This window comes from Bombina bombina, chromosome 2 (assembly GCF_027579735.1).
Source record: "Bombina bombina isolate aBomBom1 chromosome 2, aBomBom1.pri, whole genome shotgun sequence".
Lineage (NCBI taxonomy): Eukaryota > Metazoa > Chordata > Amphibia > Anura > Bombinatoridae > Bombina > Bombina bombina.
Genome location: NC_069500.1, coordinates 1,035,571,867 through 1,035,597,632, shown reverse-complemented (window position 1 = coordinate 1,035,597,632; position 25,766 = coordinate 1,035,571,867).

Genomic DNA, 25,766 nt, shown 5'->3' with positions numbered 1-25,766 from the left:
TTTAGCAACAAAATGACACTGCAAGGAAATGCCAATATTTGAAAGATTCAATGCAAACTAGGACATGAGAACATACAGCAATAGAACATTTTTTACAAAGAGAATTCAAACAATGAATTTAATTGAAAAGCAAGATACTTGAGCAAGAGGAGCAGATGATGGCCTTTAAGATGCTTTTTGAATCTGTGAAAAAAGAGGGAACAGTGCTTGCCCCACTTCCACCCATTAAACAACAAACAAAGACTCAGTACTGGTAGTGACAGTTCTGGTGGTAGTGGTACTACTGATCAGTGGCGTCACTAGGGGGGGGGCGGGGGGGGGCGGGCCGCACCCGGGTGACACCCTCCAGGGGGTGACACCAAAAAAAAATAATAATAATTTTTTTTTTTTTTTAAATTTTATTGAAATTCAAAGAAATACAATGTTGAGATGCATAGATTATTTTATTAGAGGCTGGCATTTGTGAACATTAGTGGGACTGGGGAAGTTGTAGACACACAATTTTTTTGCCCCTTGAGCCAGTGCTGCAATTTCAACAAATAGTTTTCCCGGCTGCTTTTGCTTGTTTGTACTTTGCTCCTCCCCTGTCCAATTTCACTATGGATGTTGTGGGTGTGCCGTGGGGCTTGCAAAGTTGCGCTGCTAGCCTAAACCTGCCTGCCTATCTGTGCTCACTGCTCAGTGACATGCGGCCCAGGACTGTGCACTGACAGACTTGGAACAGAGTCAGAGAGCAGAATTTTCATAGTTTGCGTGCCTAAACCTTTTCTTCAGTGATTTATTTTAGAGTGCTCTGTTTATCTTTCATTTGATGTTCTGCTGAGCCAGGGAGCAGCTCTAGGCATGAGCTTCCTAATTAATGCAGTGCAGTTTACATATTTTGTATGTGTGTGTCTGAGTTTTTGTGTGTCTCAGTGTTTTTGTGTGTGTGTTTTTGTGTGTGTGTCTGAGTGTGTTTCCGAGTGTTTGTGTGTGCATCTGAGTATGTGTTTAAGTGTGTCTGAGTGTTTGTATGTGTGTTTGCCTGTGTTTTTGTGTGTGTCTGCTTTCTGGGGGGGGGTGACACCAACCCTAGTGACGCCACTGCTACTGATGGTGGTGGTGGCTTCAGCCAGAAGCATAGTACTCTCTGACCGACTAACAATTTTATGACAGAATAATGTAATTGTATACTATTAGCTACTATTTTTTTTATGTTGCTCCCACTACAATAACAATTATCATTTCAATTAGATGAGGGGTACATAGTTCTAAGATGTATGTTATAAAGATAATATACTACTAGTTACAGTATAAGCAATATACATAGCCAGCTACTGAGAAATTATTATTGTTGTTATATATTTTACACCCTAAGGAAAAGGTATGCTTCTATGGTGCTGTAGAAAGTCTGTAGCAGAATGCCAAGTACCCACAATGCTCCACTGCAATAATAAACATGATTTTCATTATATGAGGTGTACACCGCACAACAATATATGTAAGACTGATAGTAGTGACAATTTAGGCAACAGACATGCCTTTACTGTGTATACTGTGTGCAATATAGCCAGTCACTGAGAAATGATTGTTATTAATTATTGTTGTTGTTATATATTTTACACCCAAAGGAAAAGGTGTGCTACGTAACAACTATGGTGCTTTAGAGAGCCTCTAGCAAATTTACAAGTACCCATAGTGTCTCCACTGCAATTAAAAAAAAATATTGCTTCTATTAGATGAGGGGTTATAACAATATGTATATAATATCTGTAATTATAAAGTAACTGACTTTGAAGAAACAAATGTCAATGTAGAATGTGTTTGAGTAACTATAGAAACTGAAGAAAAATAGGTGTTTAGAATAAGGGTAATATATAGGCCTCCATTACAGGATGAAGAATCAGATCAACAATTGATGAAATAGCCAAAATTACAATGAAGGGCAAGGTTATAGTAGTGGGGGAACTATAATATGCCTGATTTAGACTAGGAAGTACCTGTTGCTAAATCCACTAGAAGTATGTAAATATTCTGGAATCTTTACAAGGGGAATCTCTTGAATAACTAGTAAAAGAAGCAAAATTTAAAGGAATTATATTAGATTTAGTTCTTACAAACAGTGATATAGTTTCTGAAGTGTCTGTGGGTGAGATCTACAGCTCTAGTGATCACCAGTCTGTATGGTTTAATATTCAGTCAAAGGTACTGTGCAAACATAGTAAAACAAAGGTTTTAGACTTTAGAACAACTGATTTTTCTCGCATACCTACATTAATCTCTAAAAGGTATGGCACAGATTACAGGAGTACAAAAACAGTAGGAACATTTAAAAAATGCTATTCTAGATGCAACTCAACACGTGTTATGCTTGTTTTTAAAAGTAAAAGAAAACCAATATTGTTTGCAAGAGAAGTAGCACATGCAGTTAAGACAAAAAAATCCAATAAAAAAATTCAAACTCACTGGCTCAAAAGAGGATAAGGAAAATGGAGAGCACAACAATAGATGACAAAACAGTTAATTAGTAAGGCTAAAGCCAATGAAGAAGACAAAATAGCACAATCTGTAAAAAATGGAGGCAAAACCTTCTTTAGATATCTCAGTGAAAATAGAGAAACCAACAGAGGGATAGTAAGGCTCAAGACTGATGATAGAGTAGTGGAAGGAGATAAACAAATATCAAACTTTTCTAAATGGTAACTTTTGTTCAGTCTTTACGACAGATTGTAAAGATAGAGAGATTATATTAAGGGATGCTACTTTAAATGATAATGTGAGTAGTACTTTTCATTCATTCATCCAAGGGATCTAAGAGAACTTTGATCTGTGATAACTACTCCATTATCTTATTTATTTGATCAGTAACTGTTAACAGGAGTTGTTCAAAAAGATTGGAAAATTGCCAATGTAGTCCCTCTTTATAAAAATTATAGTAGGGAAGAATCTGATTCTACTAACTATAGGCCAATCAGTTTGACCTCAATTGCAGAGAAATTAATGGAAACTCTTTTAAAGGAAAGTCTTGTGTCTTATCGGATTGGATCAGCCAATCGGATTGAACTTGATTCTGATTGGCTGATTCCATCAGCCAATCAGACTATTTCTACCTTAATTCTGATTGGCTGATAGAATCCTATCAGCCAATCGGAATTCGAGGGACGCCATCTTGGATGACGTCATTTAAAGGAACCGTCATTCGTCGTTCAGTCGTCGGCCAGGATGGATGTTCCGCGTCGGAGGTCTTCAGGATCCTGCCGCTCTGCTCCGGATGGATGACCATAGAAGATCCCGCTTGGATGAAGACTTCAATCGGATGGAAGACCTCTTCTGCCCCGCTTGGATGAAGACTTCAGCCGGATCATGGACCTCTTCAGCTCCCGCTTAGATGATGACTTCAGCCGGATCATGGACCTCTTCAGCCCCCCGCTTGGGCTTGGATCAGGACATCGGAGGAGCTCTTCTGGATCGATCGGTGAACCTGGTATGGTGAAGATAAGGTAGGAAGATCTTCAGGGGCTTAGTGTTAGGTTTATTTAAGGGGGGTTTGGGTTAGATTAGGGGTATGTGGGTGGTGGGTTGTAATGTTGGGGGGGGGTATTGTATGTTTTTTTTTACAGGCAAAAGAGCAGAACATCTTGGGGCATGCCCCGCAAAAGGCCCTGTTCAGGGCTGGTAAGGTAAAAGAGCTTTGAACTTTAGTAATTTAGAATAGGGTAGGGCATTTTTTTATTTTGGGGGGCTTTGTTATTTTATTAGGGGGCTTAGAGTAGGTGTAATTAGTTTAAAATTGTTGTAATATTTTTCTTATGTTTGTAAATATTTTTTTATTTTTTGTAACTTAGTTCTTTTTTATTTTTTGTACTTTAGATAGTTTATTTCATTGTAGTTATTTGTAGGTATTGTATTTAATTTATTTATTGATAGTGTAGTGTTAGGTTTAATTGTAGATAATTATAGGTATTTTATTTAATTAATTTATTGATAGTGTAGTGGTAGGTTTAATTGTAACTTAGGTTAGGATTTATTTTACAGGTAAATTTGTAATTATTTTAACTATTTTAGCTATTAAATAGTTCTTAACTATTAAATAGCTATTGTACCTGGTTAAAATAATTACAAAGTAAAATAAATATTAATCCTAAAATAGCTACAATGTAATTATTATTTATATTGTAGCTATATTAGGATTTATTTTACAGGTAAGTATTTATCTTTAAATAGGAATAATTTATTTAATAACAGTTAATTAATTTCGTTAGATTAAAATTATATTTAATTTAGGGGGGTGTTAGTGTTAGGGTTAGACTTAGCTTTAGAGGTTAATACATTTATTAGAATAGCGGTGAGCTCCGGTCGGCAGATTAGGGGTTAATAATTGAAGTTAGGTGTCGGCGATGTTAGGGAGGGCAGATTAGGGGTTAATACTATTTATTATAGGGTTAGTGAGGCGGATTAGGGGTTAATAACTTTATTATAGTAGCGCTCAGGTCCGCTCGGCAGATTAGGGGTTAATAAGTGTAGGCAGGTGGAGGCGACGTTGAGGGGGGCAGATTAGGGGTTAATAAATATAATATAGGGGTCGGCGGTGTTAGGGGCAGCAGATTAGGGGTACATAAGTATAACGTAGGTGGCGGCGCTTTGCGGTCGGCAGATTAGGGGTTAATAAGTGTAGGTAGCTGGCGGCGACGTTGTGGGGGGCAGGTTAGGGGTTAATAAATATAATACAGGGGTCGGCGGTGTTAGGGGCAGCAGATTAGGGGTACATAGAGATAACTTAGCTGGCGGCGCTTTGCGGTCGGCAGATTAGGGGTTAAAAAAAAATAGATACCGGAGTTAGAAAGATATCATTGAAAAGATAGGATACGCAATTTACGTAAGGGGATCTGCGGTATGGAAAAGTTGCGGCTGAAAAGTGAGCGTTAGACTCTTTTTTGAGTGACTCCAAATACCAGAGTTAGCCTAAAACCAGCGTTAGGAGCCTCTAACGCTGGTTTTCACGGCTAACGCCAAACTCCAAATCTAGGCCTAAGATTGTTAAGTGAGTAGAATGCTTAAGATTGTTAAGTGGGCAAAACTGAGGCTTAAGGATAGAAGGCAGAGGGTTTCAATTAATGGAGTACATTCTAATGATGTGTAAGTTACTAATGGTGTTCAACAAGGGTAAGTTCTTTGGACTGTTTTGTTTAACATGTTTATCAGTGATATTGGAAGTGCTCCTCAGGTGAAGCTTTGCTTGTTTGCTGATGTCACAAAAATTTGTAACAGTGTTGATGTTCCAGGAGTGGTGAATCAAATGGAACAGTGATATTAAAAAACTGGAGGACTGGGCAAGTTATTGGGACCTGAATTTGAATACTGCCAAGAGCAAAATTATGCTTATAGGATCCAAAAACCCAAAGGCAAATATTAGTATCAATAGTACATTACTGACTGTAACTAAAGAGGAATGGAACTTATTATTTCAGATGATTTAAAATTTAGTACACAATGCAGCAGTTCAGCCAGTAAGGCCAGTCAAATAATTGGTTGCATTGGGAGAGGTGTTAGCTGCAGAAATTGCAAGGTTCTTATGCCACTTTACAGATCATTAGTTAGGCCTCATCTGGAATACTGTGTACACTTCTGGTGAACATTAGCTCAATTTATAAAGCGAGGGTGGACAGGGGCCTACATATTCACCCCTGTCCGCCCCAGATTACCTCTGCAACACTGTCCCCTGTCCACTCACAGCCAATCATGCGCAGGCAGGAGCTCTCAATCTCCCGGTCTAATTACTACTGCTTGATAAATACTGACCGCAGGTTCTCTTGTCAGAATAGATAGATAGATAGATAGATCAATAGATGCAATAGATACATTTGATAGATACGATAGATAGATTTGATAGATAAATAGATAGATTTGATAGATAGATAGATAATTTCCCAGACAGAGAATTACAAGACGTGCGGTCTGAGACCCATGGTAGGGTTCCCAGAGGCAGTTGCGGTGCCAGGGGACGTGTATATGGCATGGATTTTAGGAACCGGGAGATGGAAAAAGATGCTTGGTCGGTCCTCCTGCTTCAAATTTGGGGCACTGCGCGTACAATCTACTGTGCCACCAGATATGAGTGGTGTGTTAACTAGTACTATTCTGATCAGTTTAATCCCTGTTACGTCCCCTATATGTATATGGCATGGCCGAAACACAAGTGGCTGTCAGATAACAGTCCGGCCACGAGATAGATAGATTTGATAGATAGATACATAGATTAGATAGATAGATCAATAGATGCAATAGATACATTTGATAGATACGATAGATAGATAGATAGATAGATTTGATAGATAAATATATAGATTTGATAGATAGATAATTTCCAAGACAGAGAATTACAAGACGTGTGGTCTGGGACCCATGGTAAGGTTCCCAGAGGCAGTTGCGGCGCCTGAGGCTCTGATTAGAACAGAGCACTCAGGAAAGTATCTGCTCTCGGCCGAAATCGGAACATTCTTTAGCTTTCTGTCTGTCGGCCAAATGTCCGTCTGCCAAATATCCTTCTGCATTTTGTCAGAGCACCACGTGCAATCTACTGTGCCACCAGATATGAGTGGTGTGTTAAGTAGTACTATTCTGATCAGTTGAATCCCTGTTACGTCCCCTATCAGGGGACATGTATATGGCATGGATTTTAGGAACCGTGAGATGGAAAAAGATGCTTGGTCGGTCCTCCTACTTCAAATTTGGGGCACTGCGCATGCAATCTACTGTGCCACCAGATATGAGTGGTGTGTTAAATAGTACTATTCTGATCAGTTTAATCCCTGTTACGTCCCCTATCAGGGGACGTGTATATGGCATGGATTTTAGGAACCGGGAGATGGAAAAAGATGCTTGGTCGGTCCTCCTACTTCAAATTTAGGGCACTGCGCGTGCAATCTACTGTGCCACCAGATATGAGTGGTGTGTGTTAAGTAGTACTATTCTGATCAGTTTAATCCCTGTTACGTTCCCTATCAGGGGACGTGTATATGGCATGAATATGTATATGGCATGGCCGAAACACAAGTGGCTGTCAGATAACAGTCCGGCCACGAGATAGATAGATTTGATAGATAGATACATAGATTAGATAGATAGATCAATAGATGCAATAGATACATTTGATAGATATGATAGATAGATAGATTTGATAGATAAATAGATAGATTTGATAGATAGATAGATAATTTCCCAGACAGAGAATTACAAGACGTGCGGTCTGGGACCCATGCTAAGGTTCCCAGAGGCAGTTGCGGCACCAGGGGACGTGTATATGGCATGGATTTTAGGAACCGGGAGATGGAAAAAGATGCTTGGTCGGTCCTCCTGCTTCAAATTTGGGGCACTGCGCATGCAATATATTGTGCCACCAGATATGAGTGGTGTGTTAAGTAGTACTATTCTGATCAGTTTAATCCCTGTTACGTCCCCTATCAAGGGACATGTATATGGCATGGATATGTATATGGCATGGCCGAAACACAAGTGGCTGTCAGATAACAGTCAGGCCACGAGATAGATAGATTTGATAGATACATAGATAGATAGATAGATAGATAGATAGATACATAGATTAGATAGATAGATCAATAGATGCAATAGATACATTTGATAGATACGATAGATAGATACATTTGATAGATAAATAGATAGATTTGAAAGATAGATAATTTCCCAGACAGAGAATTACAAGACGTGCGGTCTGAGACCCATGGTAAGGTTCCCAGAGGCAGTTGCGGCGCCAGGGGACATGTATATGGCATGGATTTTAGGAACCGGGAGATGGAAAAAGATGCTTAGTCGGTCCTCCTGCTTCAAATTTGGGGCACTGCGCATGCAATCTATTGTGCCACCAGATATGAGTGGTGTGTTAAGTAGTACTATTCTGATCAGTTTAATTCCTGTTACGTCCCCTATCAGGGGACATGTATATGGCATGGATATGTATATGGCATGGCCGAAACACAAGTGGCTGTCAGATAACAGTCAGGCCACGAGATAGATAGATTTGATAGATAGATAGATAGATAGATAGATAGATAGATACATAGATTAGATAGATAGATCAATAGATGCAATAGATACATTTGATAGATACGATAGATAGATAGATTTGATAGAAAAATAGATAGATTTAATAGATAGATAATTTCCCAGACAGAGAATTACAAGACGTGTGGTCTGAGACCCATGGTAAGGTTCCCAGAGGCAGTTGCGGCACCAGGGGACGTGTATATGGCATGGTAAGGTTCCCAGAGACATGTATATGGCATGGATTTTAGGAACCGGGAGATGGAAAAAGATGCTTGGTCGGTCCTCCAGCTTCAAATTTGGGGCACTGCGCGTGCAATCTACTGTGCCACTAGATATGAGTGGTGTGTTAAGTAGTACTATTCTGATCAGTTTAATCGCTATTACGTCCCCTATCAGGGGACGTGTATATGGCATGGATTTTAGGAACCGGGAGATAGAAAAAGATGCTTTGTCGGTCCTCCTACTTCAAATTTGGGGCACTGTCCGTGCAATCTACTGTGCCACCAGATATGAGTGGTGTGGTTTTTGAAGCCACAGTGCAGCACCAGAGGCCAGAAAAATTTTGCATGAACACATGCCTGAAAAATTAGGTATTGTTGCAGCAGCTGCTGTAGCAGCGGCCAGAAAAATTGATGTTTGTTTCCCAGGCAGAAAGTGCCCTAAAACATTGCGGCTTGAACCCTAGTTGATGGAGGATAAGTCACGCAAGTCATCCGGCATTCGAAGATAAAATACAGCAGCGTGTGGACCATTTTTAGCCCAAGGCAACTCATGTCATTGGGCAATTTTTACGCGAATGTATTGCCCAATGTCAGTCCCTTCGGGATCCATCCCTCATTCATCTTAATAAAGGTGAAGTAATCTAGACTTTTTTGACCTAGGCGACTTCTCTTCTCAGTGACAATACCTCCTGCTGCACTGAAGGTCCTTTCTGACAGGACACTTGAAGCGGGGCAGGCCAGAAGTTCTATCGCAAATTGGGATAGCTCAGGCCACAGGTCAAGCCTGCACACCCAGTAGTCAAGGGGTTCATCGCTCCTCAGAGTGTCGAGATCTGTAGTTAAGGCAAGGTAGTCTGCTACCTGTCGGTCGAGTCGTTCTCTGAGGGTGGACCCCAAAGGGCTGTGGCGATGCATAGGACTTAAAAAGCTCTGCATGTCCTCCATCAACAACACGTCTGTAAAGCATCCTATCCTTGCCGGCGTGGTCGTGGGAGTCAGAGGATTACTTTCACCTCTTCCCCTGTTAGATTCCCATTGTGCTGTGACATCACCCTTATACGCTGTGTAAAGCATACTTTTTAATTTATTTTAAAACTGCTGCATCCTTTCCGACTTGCGGTAATTCTGTAACATTTCAGGCACTTTATGCTTATAACGGGGGTCTAGTAGCGTGGACACCCAGTACAGTTCGTTCTCCTTCAGCTTTTTTATGCTGCGAGGGTCCCTCAACAGGCACGACAGCATGAAAGACCCCATTTTCACAAGGTTGGATGCCGAGCTACTCATGTCCCGTTCCTCGACCTCAGTGATCTCACTGAAGGTATCTTCTCCCCCCCAGCCACGTACAACACCACGGGTACCAGATAGGTGACAACGAGCACCTTGGGATGCCTGTTGTGGTTGGTCTTCCTCCTCCTCCTCAAAGCCACATTCCTCCTCTGACTCCTCTTCCTCACAATCCTCTTCCGGCATTGCCGCTGGTCCAGCAAGCAATGCTGATAAGGCTGTTTCTGGTGGTGATGGTGACCACAACTCTTCCTCTTTCTCTTCACGCTCATCTACGGCCTGATCCAGAACTCTTCGCAGGGCATGCTCCAGGAAGAAAACAAATGGTATGATTTCACTGATGGTGCCTTCGGTGCGACTGACTAGGTTTTTTACCTCCTCAAAAGGACGCATGAGCCTACAGGCATTGCGTATGAGCGTCCAGTAACGTGGCAAAAAAATTCCCAGCTCCAAAGAGGCTGTCCTAGCACCCTGGTCATACAAATAGTCGTTAACGGCTTTTTCTTGTTGGAGCACAGGTTGGGGATTGCCTTTTGTGAAAAGAAATTTCGGCCGGGTACCTTCCACTGCGGTATCCCAATAGCTACAAATTTTTGGAACGCCTCAGACTCCACCAGCTTGTATGGTAAAAGCTGGCGGGCTATGAGTTCAGACAAGCCAGCTGTCAGACGCCGGGCAAGGGGGTGACTTTGTCACATTGACTTCTTACTCTCAAACATGTCCTTGACAGACACCTGACTGTGGGCAGGTGACCAGGAAATGCTCCGGAAGAAAGACGGAGTGGCGGATGTTTGAGAGGGGGCAAGGTGGACAGCGGTGGTTGACGTGGCTGAAGATGCTGGACCAGGAGGAGCATGGCGGCTTTGAGTTTGTGTGCTGCTTGTACTCATGTGTTGATCCCATAGGCGTTTGTGATGTGCGATCATGTGCCTTTGCAAAGCAGTTGTACCTAGGTGGCTGTTGGACTTCCCACGACTCAGTTTCTTTTGGCACAGGTTGCAAATGGCATCGCTGTTGTCAGAGGCAGACACACAAAAAAAATGCCACACTGCTGAGCTCTGCGATGAAGGCATTCTGGTGGTGGCAACAGCATGCGTTGATTGGTGTGCTGTCTGGCTGACCCCGGGTGCCGATGCATGCTGTCTGACTGTGCCACTAGCTCCTTGCGACCACCTCCCCCTGCTTCCAACTTGTCTCCTCCTCTCTGTCTCCCCATCTGAACTTTCCCCCTGTTCTTCTTCTCTTCTAGCGGGCACCCACGTGACATCCACGGACGCATCGTCATCATCAACCGCTTCACTTGTATCTGACAAATCAACAAAGGAAGCAGCAGCGGGTACAACATCATCATCATCACACCGTACGTCCATGTCTGTAATGCGGCCTGACTGAGACATATCACTGTTATCTACATCCTCTGTCAATGATGCTTGCGCATCACTCATTTCTTCCAACTGATGTGTAAATAACTCCTCTGACAGATCAAGTGAAGCGGCTGTGGTGCTAGTGTTGGTGGTGGCGGCAGGCGGACGAGTGGTAACTTGAGAGGTGCCCGAAGCTAAGCTGGAGGAGGATGGTGCATCAAGGTTCCGAGCGGAAGCTATAGAAGATTGGGTGTCCTGTGTTAAAAAGTCAACTATGTCCTCAGAACTTTTCGAGTTCATGGGACGTGGCCTCTGAACACTGGGCATTATTCTAGGGCCAAAGGGAATCACAGCACCATGACCACGACGGCACCTGCGGGGTGGCCTGCCTCTGCCTGTCATTTTTTTTTAAATGTACACTTACACTACTATTAAACAAGATATGAGTGGTGGCACTGAGCAAGTGGGCACAGTATACGCTGTGAGCCTGACACAAAAAAGCAGACTGATGTTTCACAGTCCAAAAAGTTTTTTTTTTGTTTTAAATGTACACTTACACTACTATTAAACAAGATATGAGTGGTGGCACTGTGCAAGTGGGCATAGTATACGCTTTGAGCCTGACACAAAAAAGCAGACTGATGTTTCACAGTCCAAAAAGTTTTTTTTGTTTTAAATGTACACTTACACTACTATTAAACAAGATATGAGTGGTGGCACTGGGCAAGTGGGCACAGTATACGCTGTGAGCCGAACACAAAAAAGCAGACTGATGTTTCACAGTCCAAAAATTTTATTTTGTTTTAAATGTACACTTACACTACTATTAAACAAGATATGAGTGGTGGCACTGGGCAAGTGGGCACAGTATACACTGTGAGCCTGACACAAAAAGCAGACTGATGTTTCACAGTCCAAAAAGTTTTTTGTTTTAAATGTACACTTACACTACTATTAAACAAGATATGAGTGGTGGCACTGGGCAAGTGGGCACAGTATACGCTGTGAGCCTGACACAAAAAGCAGACTGATGTTTCACAGTCCAAAAAGTTTTTTTTGTTTTAAATGTACACTTACACTACTATTAAACAAGATATGAGTGGTGGCACTGGGCAATAAAATAATAATGATAAAGTCCTGCACATCTTCCTTGCATACAACTTGATCTTTATTATCACATGTTTAAAAACCAGAACATAAGGTCATGTCTGACATGTTTCAGCATTATGCCTTACTTATGAATATCATCAGTTAAAAAACATACAGGGCTAGATTACAAGTGAAGCAAAAATGGTTTTGCACAAGTGGTATAGTGTTTTTGCAAACCTTTTTCATTCCGCTGATATTACAAGTTTAGCGCAATCGAGATTTCGCTAGTGCAATCGCCATTTGCACTTCAATCCATACCGCAATGTCAAAACTGTGGTTAACTGGTTTCCGAAACAAAAAAGTTGCACAAAACACTTTAAAAAATATATTACAAAGTACAGTTACACTCATTAATTAATTATTTAAAATAAATATTGCACACAACTGTTATAAGTTAAAAAAGCCTTTTTTAAAGAAGTGAATCTGCTCTTTCAATGGAGGGGTCACAAGGCTTGGTGTTTATCTGCTTACCACTAACAGTAATCACTTATCAGAACCATCAGCATATGAAAAACATCAGGGGGTGGAGTATCCCCTATGCTGCCCCCACAATACAAAAAAAAAACTTGAGACCCCATATTTAAAAGCAGCAGTTTTGAAAAATGAGTGATCCTGTGTCCACCCTGCCAGCTGATTGTCATAACAATAACAACTATGGAGCCGATTTATCAATGCTTCAACTGATAAAACCCTGGAATTCCATGTTAAATTAGGCAAAAAGTTGATCCGCCGTAGTTAACAAAGAGTCAAGATGTCAAATGTTGAAATATGTGACGTAATATACGATCCCACGATATCAATCTGACGCAGATCGATGCTTGTGTTATTCGAGCGGAATACTAATCACCCGCCATCACATTCAACTCTATTTGACCCTCTTGCTAATTTATCAAACATTCAACAAGTACGCTCGCGTCTATTACGACGCAGCATACCTATATTTCAAAACCACCACCCTTGAGGCACCGAATGCCGTAGAAATCAATGGGAGTCTGAAAATAGAAAGGTTATGTTTGATGCTTCAAGACAATGAAGCATATTAGATAATTAAAGTAAATTAGAAACTTTATTAAAATTGTATACTCTTTCTAAATCATAACACAAAGTATGGGTTTCATCTCCTTTTAAGTTAATTTTCTTTAGCCCTTATTGCTAAATAAAATCAAGTAGGGAGATGTTACCATACTTATGGATTATGTTACATCTTTGTCTCTCATTACAAAGCAAGGGAGCAATGTTATTGCTTCAAATTTGGCACAAAGTATTGCTTCAAATTTGGTGCACTAGTAGATATGGGGATGACAATGACATAAATACATTACATAATATAGCTAACTTCCTTTTTTGGATAAATCTATTTGCACCATGTTAAATGCATGTAATACAAGTCCCAATCTCCGCTTCGCACCAAATTTGATGCAACACTTTTTGCACCAAATTTGATGCAATACTCAAACTCCTAAACAACACACAAACTAGTAAAATTTTCCACAACTTCTTATTGGTAAATGCATAATCACGTGATTAAAGGGACAGTCTAGGCCAAAATAAACTTTCATGATTCAGATAGAGCATGTCATTTTAAACAATTTTCCAATTTACTTTTATCACCAATTTTGCTTTGTTCTTTTGGTATTCTTAGTTGAAAGCTTAACCTAGGAGGTTCATATGCTAATTTCTTAGACCTTGAAGCCCACCTCTTTTCAGATTGCATTTTAACAGTTTTTCACCACTAGAGGGTGTTAGTTCATGTATTTCATATAGATAACACTGTGCTCGTGCACGTGAAGTTATCTGGGAGCAAGCACTGATTGGCTAGACTGCAAGTCTGTCAAAAGAACTGAAAAAAGGGGCAGTTTACAGAGGCTTAGATACAAGATAATCACAGAGGTTAAAAGTATATTATTATAACTGTGTTGGTTATGCAAAACTGGGGAATGGGTAATAAAGGGATTATCTATCTTTTAAAACAATAAAAATTCTGGTGTAGACTGTCCCTTTAATAAAATCAGCCAATCTGATTAAAATATACATTTTCTAATATCACTAATGAATGAAATTGCTCTATACTTGAGTCATTGATCACTCATCAGAACTTGTAAGTGCCATTTGTTACATTGTGTATTATACTTTGAAAGTATGTATATGTGAAATGATGTATGATGAATATGATGATGACATTAGGCCACACAGTGTAATATTTTTGACAATGATTTTAATAATCGAATGATGTTTGATTCAATATAATCTTAATCTTGCAATCAGGAAGGGTTACACAGGTGCAGAGAGAAAACTGGCCTAGCTCTTAAGATATCCATTGATTGCAAATAAATACATATGATACCCTGATTACTGGTTATATTCACAATTATTCTTGCTCAGAATAATAATATATTTACACTATATACATAGTGGTATAAATAAACACAGAGATATGAAAGACAACATTGTTTAGAACAAAAAAAGAATGTAGGGACATGTAAACATGTTTGCAAAAGATTTCTGACATAACACACACACACACATATATATATATATATATATATATATATATACACACAGTATATATATATATATATATATATATATATATATATATATATATATATATACAAGTATGTGCAAAGATATATGGATATATGTACAAATTCTAGCATTAATAATCATTTAAAAAAAAGAAAAAAACGAGATAGTCATATCATGATTTATTGAAATACAAATACACATTAATTTATGTGAAAATATCATATATCAGATTTTTTTGTATAACAAATAAATAGAAAAATAACTTTCTATGAGATATTATTCTTTATTCAGGTATAAATCTAGCTATTTCTTGGACATTAACAGATGAAAAATAAAAGATTAGCTTTAGAGAAATGTGCTTGTTCATGGACAGTAATGAAATTGTATAAATAAAGTTGGAAGAAACATAATATCCACAACATCGATGATTCCTCTTTATCATCAGTCCGATGATCATCGCGCCGTGCTTGATGCGTGTGTTTTTGACAGACTTTTTAATAAATAAGGCCGTTGTATGTAGATTTGCGTTATAGATGTCTGGCGAGCGTATAGACTCCAGCAAATGAGCAGAGATTGACGCTTTGATAAATCAGCTCCTATGTCTCAACTTTGATTCTATTTCTGGGGACACATACATATACATCGCTAAAGCTGTATTTGTATGTATATATATGTCTATATATGTATACATATATATTAATGCATTTATGTGTGTATATATGTATTTACAGTCATATATACACAAATAAAACATTAATATATACAGTATGTACTCACATATAGACATATATATAAGTGCATTAGAGCTCTTTGCCATTAAGGAGATGAAAACATGATACAACTTATGTATGCAATATTCATATTTAATAAAGATTTTAACTATGTATTTACTGTAAATATTTGACATTTGTTAATGCGAATATGCTATGTTGTTTGCGCAAAGGGTGTTAGGTCTTTTTTCCACTTTTTTTTTTCTCCAATGACTTCTTTGGGAAATGCGAAAATGCAATGGCGCTTGCACGATCTCTGGTGTTAGGTTTTTTTTTAACTTTTTTTCTCCATTGATTTTAATGGGGAAAACATCCACACACGCGAAAACTTGTTAGTTTTTTGGCACTCTTCGAGTTACCACTATAGCAAAATATTTAAAACCACAAAACAAATGCCATTGGTTATTCAAAAACACATGTAAGCAGCACATCTTAAAGTGAAGTAAAAGTGGACCATTACCTTGAATATTTAAGTAAGAAAAAATAAAATGATAATACATAAATATAAATAGATATAACAAGCCTATAAACAAAATACCTAGGGCTACCGTTTCATTTCCAGAAATTTATTAGATCACACATTGAATTAAAACCCTGTAGTTTTTTGCTATGTAAGGTAACAATCCAGTAAGTTTTTCCTTTGAACATTAATTTTGTTTTATCTCCTCCTTACCATATTTAATTTTCTAAAAAAAATGTATCTAGTCCCTCATTTCATAAATTTAAGTAATTTTAATTTATGTGTGCAGTTGGCTGTTTATTGACACTTTAAATTATGTTTCATATATACAGTATATCTGTATATATGTACAGTATATAATATATATATATATATATATATATATATATATATATATGCACACACAACATATCATATCATATTGCCTTTTTCTTCCGTCCAGAAAAAAAAGAAAGATTTTTAAGTAGATTTTAATGAAGCTTTGACTAAAGAAAGTGTTATAGTAAAAAAAAAAAAATTGTTATTTTTTTTTTAACTGTTCAACAAATAATGTACATAGCTTCTCTCAATGTTCAAGATATTTAGGGAACATGAATTTTAAATGTTACATTATCTGCATACTAATTAATATGGTAAAATGAAATTAAATATTATTCATTATTATTATTTATTAACCACTTAGATATGCTTAATATCGCCTAGATTTAGAGTTTTGTGGCCAAAGGGGTGCGTTAGCTACGCGTGCTTTTTTTCTCCCGCACCTTTTAAATACCGCTGGTATTTAGAGTTCACAGAATGGCTGGGTTTTCAGTGCGTTAGGCTCCAAAAAGGGAGCGTAGAGCATAATTTAACGCCACTGCAACTCTCGATACCAGCCGAGCTTACAGACGCGGCCAGCTTCAAAAACGTGCTCGTGCACGATTCCCCCATAGAAAACAATGGGGCTGTTTGAGCTGAAAAAAAACCTAACACCTGCAAAAAAGCCGCGTTCAGCTCCTAACGCAGCCACATTGTTTTCAATTCGGAAACACTTCCTACGTCTGCACCTAACACCCTAACATGTACCCCGAGTCTACACACCCCTAACCTTACACGTATTAACCTCTAATCTGCTGTCCCCGCTATCGCTGACACCTGCATATTTTTTTAACCCCTAATCTGCCGCTCCGTAAACCGCCGTTACTTAGATTATCCCTATGTACCCCTAATCTGCTGCCCCTAACACGCCGACCCCTATATTATATTAATTAACCCCTAATCTGCCCCCCACAACGTCGCCTCCACCTGCCTACACTTATTAACCCCTAATCTGCCGACCGGACCGCGCCTCTATTATAATAAAGTTATTAACCCCTAATCCGCCTCACTCCCGCCTCAATAACCCTATAATAAATAGTATTAACCCCTAATCTGCCCTCCCTAACATCGCCGACACCTAACTTCAAACATTAACCCCTAATCTGCCGACTGGAGCTCACCGCTATTCTAATAAATGTATTAACCCCTAAAGCTAATTCTAACCCTAACCCTAACACCCCCCTAAGTTAAATATAATTTTTATCTAACGAAATAAATGAACTATTATTAAATAACTTATTCCTATTTAAAGCTAAATACTTACCTGTAAAATAAACCCTAATATAGCTACAATATAAATTATAATTATATTGTAGCTATTTTAGGATTAATATTTATTTTACAGGCAACTTTGTAATTATATTAACCAGGTACAATAGCTATTAAATAGTTAATAACTATTTAATAGTTACCTAGTTAAAATAATTACAAAATTACCTGTAAAATAAAAGTTACAATTAAACCTAACACTACACTATCAATAAATTATTTAAATACAATACCTACAAATAACTACAATGAAATAAACTAACTAAAGTACAAAAAATAAAAAAGAACTAAGTTACAAAAAATATTTTTTTTTTACAAACATTAGAAAAATATTACAACAATTTTAAACTAATTACACCTACTCTAAGCCCCCTAATAAAATAACAAAGCCCCCCAAAATAAAAAAATGCCCTACCCTATTCTAAATTAAAAAAGTTCAAAGCTCTTTTACCTTACCAGCCCTGAACAGGGCCCTTTGCGGGGCATGCCCCAAAGAATTCAGCTCTTTTGCCTGTAAAAAAAACACATACAATACAACCCACCACCCACATACCCCTAATCTAACCCAAACCCCCCTTAAATAAACCTAACACTAAGCCCCTGAAGATCTTCCTACCTTATCTTCACCATACCAGGTTCACCGATCCGTCCTCGGAAGTCTTGATCCAAGCCTCGGAAGTGTTGATCCAAGCCCAAGCGGGGGGCTGAAGAGTGACGTCCATCCTCGGGCTAAAGTCTGGATCCAAGCGGCGGCTGAAGAACTCCATCATCGGGCTGAAGTCGGAAGTCCATCATCGGGATGAAGTCTTCTATAAAGCCGCATCTTCAATCTTCTTTCTTCTGGAGCGGAGCGGAGCCATCTTCATTCCAACCGACATGGATCCAACCTCTTCAACCGACGCCTACTCGCCGAATGACGGTTCCTTTAAATGACGTCATCCAAGATGGCGTCCCTCGAATTCCGATTGGCTGATAGGATTCTATCAGCCAATTGGAATTAAGGTAGGAAAATTCTGATTGGCTGATGGAATCAGCCAATCAGAATCAAATTCAATCCGATTGGCTGATCCAATCAGCCAATCAGATTGAGCTCGCATTCTATTGGCTGATCGGAACAGCCAATAGAATGCGAGCTCAATCTGATTGGCTGATTGGATCAGCCAATCGGATTGAACTTGATTCTGATTGGCTGATTCCATCAGCCAATCAGAATATTCCTACCTTAATTCCGATTAGCTGATAGAATCCTATCAGCCAATCGGAATTCGAGGGTCGCCATCTTGGATGATGTCATTTAAAGGAACCGTCATTCGGTGAGTAGGCGTCGGTTGAAGAGGTTGGATCCGCGTCGGTTGGAAAGAAGATGGCTCCGCTCCGCTCCGCTCCAGAAGAAAGAAGATTGAAGATGCGGCTTGATAGAAGACTTCATCCCGATGATGGACTTCCGACTTCAGCCCGATGATGGAGTTCTTCAGCCGCCGCTTGGGTCCAGACTTCAGCCCGAGGATGGACGTCACTCTTCAGCCCCCCACTTGGGCTTGGATCAACACTTCCGAGGCTTGGATCAAGACTTCCGAGGACGGATCGGTGAAGATAAGGTAGGAAGATCTTCAGGGGCTTAGTGTTAGGTTTATTTAAGGGGGGTTTGGGTTAGATTAGGGGTATGTTGGTGGTGGGTTGTAATGATGGGGGGCGGGTATTGTATGTGTTTTTTTTACAGGCAAAAGAGCTGAATTCTTTGGGGCATGCCCCGCAAAGGGCCCTGTTCAGGGCTGGTAAGGTAAAAGAGCTTCGAACTTTTTTAATTTAGAATAGGGTAGGGCATTTTTTTATTTTGGGGGGCTTTGTTATTTTATTAGGGGGCTTAGAGTAGGTGTAATTAGTTTAAAATTGTTGTAATATTTTTCTAATGTTTGTAAATATTTTTTTATTTTTTGTAACTTAGTTCTTTTTTATTTTTTGTACTTTAGTTAGTTTATTTCATTGTATTTATTTGTAGATATTGTATTTAATTAATTTATTGATCGTGTAGTGTTAGGTTTAATTGTAACTTAGGTTAGGATTTATTTTACAGGTAATTTTGTAATTATTTTAACTATTTTAGCTATTAAATAGTTCTTAACTATTTAATAGCTATTGTACCTGGTTAAAATAAATACAAAGTTACCTGTAAAATAAATATAAATCCTAAAATAGCTATAATATAATTATAATTTATATTGTAGCTATATTAGGGTTTATTTTACAGGTAAGTATTTAGCTTTAAATAGGAATCATTTATTTAATAAGCGTTAATTTATTTTGTTAGATTTAAATTATATTTAACTTAGGGGGTGTTAGTGTTAGGGTTAGACTTAGCTTTAGGGGTTAATCCATTTATTACAGTAGTGGCGAGATTCGGTCGGCCGATTAGGGGTTAATAATTGAAGTTAGGTGTCGGCGATGTTAGGAAGGGCAGATTAGGGGTTAATACTATTTATTATAGGGTTATTGAGGCGGGAGTGAGGTGGATTAGGGGTTAATAACTTTATTATAGTAGCGGTGCGGTCCGCTCGGCAGATTAGGGGTTAATAAGTGTAGGCAGGTGGAGGCTACGTTGAGGGGGGCAGATTAGGGGTTAATAAATATAATATAGGGGTCTGCGGTGTTAGGGGCAGCAGATTAGGGGTACATAAGGATAACGTAGGTGGCGGCGCTTTGCGGTTGGCAGATTAGGGGTTAATTATTGTAGGTAGCTGGCGGCGACGTTGTGGGGGGCAGGTTAGGGGTTAATAAATATAATATAGGGGTCGCCGGTGTTAGGGGCAGCAGATTAGGGGTACATAAGTACAACGTAGGTGGCGGTCGGCAGATTAGGGGTTAAAAAAATGTAATCGAGTGGCGGCGATGTGGGGGGACCTCGGTTTAGGGGTACATAGGTAGTTTATGGGTGTTAGTGTACTTTAGAGCACAGTAGTTAAGAGCTTTATAAACCGGCGTTAGCCCAGAAAGCTCTTAACTACTGAGTTTTTTCTGCGGCTGTAGTTTTGTCATCAGATTTCTAACGCTCACTTCAGCCACGACTCTAAATACCGGCGTTAGAAAGATCCCATTGAAAAGATAGGATACGCAAATGACGTAAGGGGATCTGCGGTATGGAAAAGTCGCGGCTGGAAAGTGAGCGTTAGACCCTTTCCTGACTGACTCTAAATACCGGCGGTAGCCCAAAACCAGCGTTAGGAGCCTCTAACGCTGCTTTTGACGGCTACCGCCCAACTCTAAATCTAGGCCTTAGGCATTCTCTTCATGCTTATCTCTCCTTCAGTGCAGATGAAGAACAAAGGGTCATCATCTAAGAGGATCCTCATTCTGATCTGGATGGGGAAAGGAGACTACATTTCCATTCCCCATCACCGTCTCTGTTAAACAGGTTCTGTGATGTCACCATGGTAAAGTCACTAGAGATGGGGCTACCTGCTGAAGAAGGTAGAGTGTGATAGGAAGCCATTGGGCTGGGGGAAAGGGTTTTGGAAGCCTGTCCTGTCTGTCCTTTCATACAAGGAGTCACATGCCCCTGTAAGTTCTAGGTGATCGCTGTAAAAACTGTTAATACCTGCAGCAGCTTTTAAATTGTTGTTTAAAGAGCACAGGAGGGGGCTCTAACAGAGCTCCTATCTCCCCCCTGTTTTGGCTACAGTGTTCCTCATTTAAAAGAGGAGAGCCTGCCGTTTCAAATGAGTGGTCCCATGCCTTTGTAAGTTGCAGGTGATAGGTGTAAAGATGTTGATGGCCTGCAGCAACATTTAAAATACTATTTAACTTGAGGGGGCTTTAATGAATCCCCTATCTTTCTGTTAAGGCTAGAGAGACAAGTGACTCCTCATTTGAAAGGGCAGACACCCCTCTTACACTTGCTCCCCTAGGATGCAGCCAATCACAATTAAATATGGTAATTATTTGCCCCACTAGAAACAAAGTTATTAAATAGTGGTGTGTTGGGGGAGACTAAAGAGCCCCTATCTAATTTAATTTTCAGGTGATCACCATGAAAAAACCCTCTTTCTAGTTTGAGGTCTCGCACCTCTGTCATTAATAGATGATTGCCAATTTTATGCCATTTACCTACCTATGTATTTACTGTATTGCTGGCAGAGGCCTTAAATGGGGCCCTAAAGACAGCACAGAACACATACACAATTCCCTTCACATGAAAGAGGAAGTTGTCCATAAACAAATAAGTGGTCTCATTCCCCTTTAAATAGCAGATGACTGCAATAAAAATAATAATCACCTGTATATTTGGTCCTCTGGGCTATACAGGCAAACTTAAACCCCAAAATATGCTAAACAATAGGTCAAATGCCCCCTCTTTTTAAAGAGGAGAGGCTGCTCTTTCAAATGAGGGGTCACAAGGCTTGGTGTTTATTTGCTTACCACTAACAGTGATCACTTGTCAGAACCATCAGCATATGGAAAACCATCAGTGAGTGGAGTACCCCCTATGTTGTCACAACAATACAAACAAAGACTTGAGACCCCTTATTTGAAAGCAGCAATTTTGCAAACTAAGTGGTCCTGTGTCCTTTCTGCCAGCTGATTGTCATAACAATGACAACTATGGCACATATTTATCAAAGTGTCAACTGAAAATACGTTTGAATCCTGTGTCGTATTTGTCACAAGATTGATCCGACGTAGTTATCAATGCGTACAGATTGGCAAATGTTGAAATTTGTGACGTAATATACGCTCAAGCGATCTCAATCTGGCACAGATCGATGCTTGCATCATTACAGATGTTTCAAATTCAGATTCTACTCTATTTGACCCTTTTCAAAATTTATCAAACATTTAACAGGTACGCTCGCGTCTATTCTGACGCAGCGTACCTAGTTTTCAACCCGCCACCCTTGAGGCCGCGGATGCCATAGAAATCAATGGGAGTCTGAAAACACACAAAGCTTATGTTTGATGCTACAAGAGAATGAAGTATATTACATAATAAAAGTAAATTAGAAACTCTATTAAAATCGTATACCCTATCTAAATCAAACAATATTATTGCTCCACATTTGGTGCACTAGTAGATATAGAGATAAAAATTAAAAATACATTACTACATATGGATTGTGTTACAAATTTGTCTCTCATTACAAAGCAAGGGGACAATATTATTTCTCCAAATTTGTGGAAACGTTTTGCCCCAAACTTGTTGCACTATTAGATATAGAGATAAAAATGAAATAAATACACAACATAATAAAGCTAACTTCCTTTTTATTTTTTGTGAAAAATCTATGTGCACCGTGTTTAAGACATGTAATGGAAGTCCTGCTCTACACTTTGCACCAATTTTGACGCAACACTTTTCACACCAATTATGACGCAAACTCCTAAACAACCCACACACTAGTGAATTTTTCAACCACTTTTGATTGGAATATGCATAATGCACAAATGAAAAATCAGGAGCACCAGTAGATGAAAAGACTGTGGGAAATCCTAAAGTTACTGCACAAATGAAAAATCAGGAGCACCAGTAGATGAAAAGAGTAGCATTTATTTCCTCATAAACAGCTACAAAATAAAATTCCAATGCTTGCTTCATATAGTAAAAATTCCGTATGTTCAGAATTTTGTGGGCTTGACAGCAGCTGTTTTTTCCTTTCTCCAACTCACCAACCAGCTGCTGTCAAGCATTGGAATTTTATTTTGTAGCTGTTTATGAGGAAATAAATGCTACTCTTTTCATCTACTGGTGCTCCTGATTTTTCATTTGTGCAGTAACTTTAGGATTTCCCACAGTGAGCACGGACGCAGACACCAAGTGGATTGTGTGTCTCCTCCCTTTTTTACTCCGGATTGGTCCTATGTTGAGCAGGGCGGGCACGACCAGGTTATTCCAATCACTGGCGAGCAACTGCACGCGTCTGAGGAGGGTGTGTTTGTAATACGGAAACCTGGAGACCCTGGATACCGTCTGATCGGAGGAGGTCTCAGGCTAAAAGAAGTTGATCCGGACATCAGCCTGACGACGAGGCACCACAGTCACACCCGTGGACCGGACGCGGTAAGACAGACTCCAACTATAATATTACCTGTTGTCATTTCATGTGCACTGCCCTGAGGACCGGAACTGTTAGATTGTTAATTCAGGACCGAACATTACCAATATTACCGTATGCCTTCTGTGTAGTTTTTCCTCTTTAACTGTTTGGAATATGCATAATCCCATGATTATTGACATCAGCCAATCTGATTCAATTATACATTTTAAACTATCATTAATGAATCAAAATGCTCGATACTTGTGTCATTGATCACTCATCAGAACTTGTAAGTGCCATTTGTTACATTGTGTATTATACTTTGAAAGTATGTATATGTGAAATTAGTAGTAAAGATAAACATTGATGCTGACATTAGGACACACAATGTAATATTTTTGACAATGATTTTAAAATTCGAGTTGATGTTTGATTCAATATAATCTTAAAATGATTAAAACATAAAAAACGTATCATGACTTATAGAAATACAAAAACACATTAATTTATGTGAAAGTATCATAACAAATAAATATAAAAATAACTTTCTATGAGATATTGTCTGTTGAGGTATAAATATATCTATTTCTTGGACATTAACAGATGCAAAATAAAAGATTAACTTTAGAGAAATGTGCTTGTTCATGGACAGTAATGAAATGGTATAAATAAAGTTGGGAAAAACCTGAATAACCGTGTCATCGATGACTGTTAGTTAACAACAGTCCGATGCTCATTGCGTTGTACTTGACACGTGTGTTTTTGATGTTTTTTTTAATAAATAAGGGGATCGTATGTGAATCTGCGTCAGCGATGTTTGGCGATGTCTGGCAAGGGTATTGATGCCGGCGAATGCAATGAGATTGAGGCTTTGATAAATATGCCCCCAAGTCTCAACTTTGGTTCTATTTTTGGGGCTCTGATGCTTTTTAAGAGGCTTCTATTATTACCCCTTCACCATAGTAATATATCATAATGCCCCACATTTGAAAGAGGGAGTTTAAAAATTCAAATAAAGGGTTTTATGTCCTTATAACTATAAAGGGATCACAATAGTAAGACTAATAACCTGGTAATAATGGCTAGATTCATTTTTTTTTAGTGTTGATGTCGGGATTCATAGATTGATGTTTGTCTGAACTAACAATTTATTTTTTTTAAATGGAACAACTGGGAGAATGTAAATATAGGTTATATTTTGTTAACTTCTGTGTAGGAGAATTTTTGGTACAACTATTTTACACAGTTTATTTGTTTTGTTTTAAATATTTGTTTGCTCTGCTGAATGATTTTGGACAGGGGTAGGAACACGCATGCATTGTGACAAGACACCCATCTGGTAAATCAAATTGCAAGATGGTGACAAAAATAATTTTAGGAAGGTGAACTGATGATAAATGTGAGACAATAAAATGAGTTTTTGAAACATTTAGTAAATAATGACTTCCGTTCTGCTATTTACAATGGCCTAGATTTAGAGTTTTGTCGGTAAGGACCCGCGTAGCTAACGCCGGCCTTTTTCTGGCCGCATCATAAAAATAACTCTGGTATTGAGAGTCCACATAAAGGCTGCGTTAGGCTCCAAAAAAGGAGCGTAGAGCATTTTTAACGCAGCTTCAACTCTCGATACCAGAGTTGCTTACGCAAGCGGCCAGCCTCAAAAACGTGCTCGTGCACGATTCTCCCATAGAAAACAATGGGGCTGTTTGAGCTGAAAAAAACACCTGCAAAAAAGCCGCGTTCAGCTCCTAACGCAGCCCCATTGTTTGCTATGCGGAAATACTTCCTACGTCTGCACCTAACACTCTAACTTGTACCCCGAGTCTAAACACCCCTAACCTTACACTTATTAACCCCTATTCTGCCGCCCCCGCTATCGCTGACCCCTGCATATTATTATTAACCCCTAATCTGCCGCTCTGTAAACCGCCGCTACTTACATTATCCTTATGTACCCCTAATCTGCTGCCCTAACATCGCCGACCCCTATATTATATTTATTAACCAGTAATCTGCTGCCCACAACTTTGCCTCCACCTGCCTACACTTATTAACCCCTAATCTGCCGAGCGGACCTGAGCGCTACTATAATAAAGTTATTAACCCCTAATCCGCCTCACTAACCCTATAATAAATAGTATTAACCCCTAATCTGCCCTCCCTAACATCGCCGACACCTAACTTCAATTATTAACCCCTAATCTGCCGACCGGAGCTCACCGCTATTCTAATAAATGTATTAACCCCTAAAGCTAAGTCTAACCCTAACACGAACACCCCCCTAAATTAAATATAAT